At 37.2% G+C, this 6270-nt stretch overlaps 1 protein-coding gene across 1 annotated transcript in view; it reads right to left on the bottom strand.

Annotated features, from left to right (window-relative positions):
• Positions 1-4527, bottom strand: part of ANXA1 (annexin A1) — a 19002-nt gene extending 14475 nt beyond the window's left edge. Inside the window, exon 1 of the mRNA XM_007454503.1 lies at positions 4360-4527. The gene's annotated coding sequence lies outside the window, so the exon portion shown is untranslated. The remainder of the gene's footprint in view (positions 1-4359) is intronic.
• Positions 4528-6270: the final 1743 nt, after the last annotated feature.

Here is a 6270-nt window from a genome sequence, read left to right as displayed (position 1 = left end):
AAATTTTAAAAAAAAAAAAAAAAAAAAAAAAAAAAAAAAAAACAAAAAAAAAAAAAAAAAAATCTAAAAAAAAAAAAAAAAAAAAATTTAAAATGCTTACATAATGCATCAGTTTCTTAAAAAAAAAACTTGAGAAAGCCTAGAAAATGATATTGCTCTGTTAATTACTTGATACAAAATAACAAAAACAAAGGGGTTGAATAATTTGATTGACACAAGAGTATCCATAGAGGAGACAGCTTTGTGACATATCCTCTGTGTTCCTCGATTTTAGTCTGAAGCCATTTGGATGGCCTGAAGGTATGATCTGGAATATGGTCAAGCAACCTGAATAGAACCTACTCAGGAAAGCAATTAGAGGAAAAAGGAATCTCAATTCAGCCAAACAAGATCCACTAGCTCTCAGCAAAGCTTAAAGACGCAAGGATGGTGGCAGGATGTACAAACCCTCAAGGGAGTAGCTTCGATCATGTACTGCTAGTTAAGTGCTCAAACGCAGCTACATGTTTTAACAGAACCTTGAATAGTTGCAACACACCTTACAAATACCACAGCAAAAAATATTTTGCTCAGACTGTATTGCTAAACCATTCTGTGTGTTCAATACCTAACCTCTGTATGAAAACCAGCATTTTGTACTTGATTAAACCCATTCAGTAATTTGAAGGTAAGATTTCTTAACTATAAATAAATCACAAACACATTTTATAGATTGCCACATGCTATACAAATATATTTCATATATTTTTACTATTCAGAGAATGGTCTAGTCTATGAAGTAGATTGTACAGTTAAAAAAAATTTCATAACCCTCTGAGTTCACAACAGTTTTTATTTTTTTCCATCTTTCTTTTAAGTTGCAATGTTTAGGTACTTAAGAGCTTATTTTATTAATTTTCCTTGGCTCAATATATATTTAATCTGGCTACCAATGAGCTCTGAAACCAAGTTTACCTCAGTCTTTAACATCATCTAATTTGAAGATGAAATTGACCATTTATACATAGGCTGACCTATATGGAAATTAATAATATTCCAGAGTTCTTCTAATTAATCATCTGTGAACATGCACTGCCTACCAATCTCATTTATCTATGAAAAAATGTGTAACTTTTTAGGGATTAACATTTTTTTGTATGTGTCATAAAAGAGCTCTCTTCCTCTCATTCGGCAATAAATTAAAGAAGGTAAATATGCATAAAAAGATGCTAGACAGAGAGGGAGCCATGCTTACTAAATGTAAGAGGAAGGTATTCCAGAAATGGTACATTAGCAATTGTGCCAACTGGACAGTTTGAGAAAACTATGGCTTATTGTATGAAAGTTAATTTCCTGATCTTTTTAAACTGCACTATGGTTGAAGTATCTAGAGACACGGGGACATCATATCTGCAGTGTTCTTTCAAATGATACAGAAAAACAAAACTATATAGAGAGGGTGGAAGGGGGAAAGGGAAGAATTAATGAGAAAGCAAATGTGGTGAAAGGTTAACACTTGGGGAACCTGGGTAATAAGTGTATGGTGATTCTGCGCAGTATTCTTGCAACTCTTCTGAAGGTTTGAAATTATTTCAGAAGAACAGTTTTTAATAACTTTAAAAACCACAATTTCTATCTCTGTCAGCTTCATGAAAGGCTACTTCCAGAATTTCTGACAGAGGAAACTGAGTTTTGTGGTCTATCATGCCTTCCTCGAGACAAGTAAGAAAGATCAGAGTTCTGCAAAGACAGCAGCAGAAATTTGATCCTCGCAGAGGACAGCATCATTATTCCCATTTTCTACCTGGGTAAACAAAGTGTAATTTCTTCTGGCAGTTTTCTAGATACTAGTGGCAAGCATCAAGGCATACATAAATCCATGCCTTCTGATTCCAAAATATCATATATGCTTTTAAACTAGTGACCAAAATATTGTATACGCTTTTAAACTAGTGACCAAAAAGATGATGACAAGATCAATGCTATTTTTAATAGCTTACACTTAAGAATCAAATTCATTCACAGTTAACCCGTGGAGACTGTGGCAGCTTTCACCCCGGCCCGAGGGAGTTTATTCTTCAATGCTTTGGCCTGTGCATAGTTTTTTCCCTCGAATATATATTTCACACCTACTCGTTTGAGAAAACGCTATTAATCTGTACAACGGCATGACTTACGAAGAGCCACTTTATGAAAGGTAGTCTCATGAATGTTTTGCTTCTAGACTTTTGAGTAAGGTGTTCCCTTTGCCTGGAACGCTGTTTCATCCTCCATGTCCAATTCCCTTTCCCTAAATGATGCTTCTTGGTGAGGACTCAGCCTACACCTCATGACATCCTCCAAGAGACCTTCCTTGATACAGCACTGAGGTGAGTGACCGACCTTCTGTGTGCTCTGGAAGCATCCTGCCTTTACTCCTACACCCGTCCCTATTGTTCTGCATTATCACTTTCTATTTACTTATCTATATTTATAGCAGCATTCCATGGGGGCAGTGATAACATACCATTCATTATGAACCTCTAATCCCTGGCAGAATGCTTTGGTACTTAGTATGCTAATAAGCATTATTGAATGAACAAATATTGTATCAGTGCTAATTATTCAGGAAAAATATCTATACTAATTTAACAAATATTTTCTATCCACAACTATAGGATGTAAAAATAAGAATTGAGGAGTTCTGAGCCCTACTTTGGCTGTTTGCCCTCAAGAAAAACATTTAACTTCTCGGCAGTGGGGGAGAGGGTCTCCATTTATAAAAATGAGTGTTGAAATACATAGTAGCTAAGATTCATTATAGCTCTGAAGTGCCAGTCTTAAATTTCACCTCAAGCAGATGGAGGTGGAGAAAATTAGCATAATGAATGAAGGTATTATATAAATTGTATCTGTTCTGATCTTTCTGATAAAAATCTCTCCCATTTTAAGGAAAGAGGAAATCATTTACTGAAAAAACTGCTTTTGGTTTATCACTGAAAAATAATAGGTCCATGGCTTTAAATATGTCATCAATTAATGGGTCTAGAGAGGATTAAAAACCAGTTCAGCAAGCTAACATCAATAGAAACCAATCTTTGCAGATCATTTGACTGAAAAAGGATTTAATAACCATGAAACTCTAGCTGGTTTCTTAATAATATTATTAGTAAAAGTTTTGTCAACATCCATCAAATGTCAGATATCTGCCAGATGTGGTTGAGCCTGGGGCTACAGGGTGGTTAACATAACTTCTGGAGAAGAGGCCATTTGGAAATTATGAAACCAGCTTTTGACCACATTTGAATCGTTTTGAAATGTGCCTACCAAAATACATTCCTGCAAGCAGGGAAGAATATTACTTTTTCAAGGTCCATACATAATTTTAGACACAAACAAGGCAAGAAAAAGCACACCTCTTTTGATTAACTAGCAATAAAAATCATATGTTAGGTCATTTAACTTAACATTCGGAATGAGCTAAGAAAAAATTCTTGAAGCAACATTTGTAATAAACGATAGCCAAATATATGGTTAGGATTCAAAATCTCTCACTTTTGCACATATATCCAACACCAGTAAAAACTCTACTTTAGATATGCTTTTTGCTTTTCTAAGGAGTTTTATGGCCATTAGCTCATTCAGCAATCAAGATGCTACTAAGTGGAATATTTTTAGAGGGCCCTACAGGCATTCTGCAAGAGATAACTTATCTGACACCACCCAGGAGGAAATACTTCCTTTCCCCTTAGGTTTTCAAATCAGCACTTGAAAAGCCTGTCTATAACACAGAGACTACAGGAAAAAGAATGTGGCCACACCCTCTCTAGAGTGGATCCTCTAATTTACTTACACCGCATGAGTGAACATAATGTTAATTTCAAAATGTTAATTACAAAAGCCATAATTGCCACTATGAGGTCTGAATCTATTTTTTTGTTTTGCTTTGTTTTGTTTTACAAAAGAAAAAATAAATTATTTAAGTCCTGCTATTTTGAGATAGATCCCTGAAACCTATGTCTGGGTTCTTCTGGCCTGGCTCCCCACAGACACCACCATCCTTCATGATTTCCATGTAAAACGTACACAGCTCTTGGAGACTCATAACTTGTAGGAAAAAACACATTCTTTCCTTCTTTTCCATGGTAACTCACCAACACTACAATAAGCCAGTATGAAACAAAGTTTCCTTGTTTTTAAAATTGTATTTCTTAACTAATTAAAATAAAACATTACAATTTCTGATTCCTAAAATACAAATAGCCAGTGTAATTTTACATAAAGATTTATCAAAGGTGTAAGTGCAGCTAGCCATAAATTACACAGAAGTAACATTAAACACTGTAATGGGAAAAGTTTTCAAAACAGCCAAAACTACCTAAATGTAAAACCAAGACTTACCTTTTTTTTTCCGCCTCCGTCCAAAGACCTAAAGAGAGATTCTTCTCTGAACGGCTCACTCTGGAAGTGGAACCTTGGGCTTCTGATTTTATAGAATTTGAAAGGAGACCACACCTAGCAACCAGAAGTTAGTAACGGGCTGCCTTTTGTTTGAAATACTGGGTTCAGTCTTGCTCAAAACAAAGTGAAGCAAGCCTTGCACAATTACTCACTAAACCAACTCAGAGCTGACAGCACAAAAGAAAGAAAAAAAAGGAGTACAGATTTTTTTCTCTCTTCAGTTTGCACTGTTTTTTTACAAGGGAGTAGAATGCAAGAGATTTTCAAGTATGCAGTACTATCCGCCTCAGTCCTGATACCAATGATTGGCATACTTTTTTAGTCAAGTGAATTGTGAAATGAAAAATCATAAACTTTAAAACAAAATAAAACCCCCTTTGGTTAAGTCCCAGCTTCATCACTAATTACTATGTGATCTTGGGGACATATTTAACTTCCCTGAATTTGTTTCAACTTTTGTGAAATAGGGATAATATTTTCTAGGCTGCCTACTTACTAGAATTCTTATGACAATAAGAAATAATAATTAAGAAATTAAGAAATAATAGGGACTTCCCTAGTGGTAGAGTGGTTAAGAATCATCCTGCCAATGCAGGGACACGGGTTCGAGCCCTGGTCCGGGAAGATCCCACATGCCACGGAGCAACTAAGCTCCTGTGCCACAACTACTGAGCCTGCACTCTAGAGCCCGCGAGCCACAACTACTGAAGCCCACACGCCCAAGAGCCCGTGCTCCGCAACAAGAGAAGCCACCGCAATGAGAAGCCCGCACACCGCAACAAAGAGTAGCCCTGCTCACCGCAACTAGAGAAAAGCCTGCAAGCAGCAAAGAAGACCCAACACAGCCAAAACTAAATACATTTATTTTTTTAAATATAGCATATATTTGTAAATTTTAATGTTATGCAGTACTGGATAATCTTCTATTTCACCAGCATTTTTCCTGCCTTCAAAATAAAAGATGTTTTGTACTTGCAGACATCTTGTTGATATAAATAAGAAATATTAAAGAAATAAAGCTCCAGGTTGTCTCAAAATTTCAAACAAAGTTAACGCTAGAAATATGATCATTATGACATTCACAGAAAATATTGGCATTAGAGGAAGGCTTATGTACATTAATATTTTTATAGAATAAGTTATATATAAACTTTAATACAAATAGCTACTTGTTATTCTAGAGATTGCGGTACGCGGGTCTCTCACTGTTGTGGCCTCTCCCGTTGCGGAGCACAGGCTCCGGACGCGCAGGCTCAGCGGCCATGGCTCACGGGCCCAGCCGCTCCGCGGCACGTGGGAACTTCGCGGACCGGGGCACGAACCCGTGTCCCCTGTATCGGCAGGCGGACCCTCAACCACTGTGCCACCAGGGAAGCCCCCCTCTCCCTTATTCTCGCTCGACCTTCTGTCGGTGCTTACCCCTGTGGGAGCACTTACCAAAGAAATTTAAAACTCTCCGTTTACTTGTATGTGCCCCCTCTAGACAGGCAGCTCCTTAAAAGTGGGAGCAGAGTCCCTCTGTCTGCATCCTCAGAGCCAAGCCAGAGAAGTGTCCGGCCCACAGCAGCTGCTCGATAAATATTTATTAAATGAAAGCAGTAATTAATTAGCCACATCCAACTATAGTGGAAAGAGATGGACCCCTCAAAGCATCAAACACAGAAAAGCACCTATCACCATAATCAGGCACAGAGTGGGTGTTTAACACAAATGTGTTAAATGGATCAGTTAGATATTTCATTAGCATCTATACAACCCAACATCTTGTATTTCTGATACACACAGATTAAATGGGCTTTTGTGGTCTGGACGTCAGCCCCAACTCTTAATAGGAAAAAGCCTTTCATGTTC

The sequence above is a fragment of the Lipotes vexillifer genome, unplaced genomic scaffold, assembly GCF_000442215.2.
Source record: "Lipotes vexillifer unplaced genomic scaffold, Lipotes_vexillifer_v1.1 scaffold108, whole genome shotgun sequence".
Lineage (NCBI taxonomy): Eukaryota > Metazoa > Chordata > Mammalia > Artiodactyla > Lipotidae > Lipotes > Lipotes vexillifer.
The sequence above is the reverse complement of the archived record's forward strand: the minus strand, read 5'-3'. Positions and strand labels throughout refer to the sequence as shown.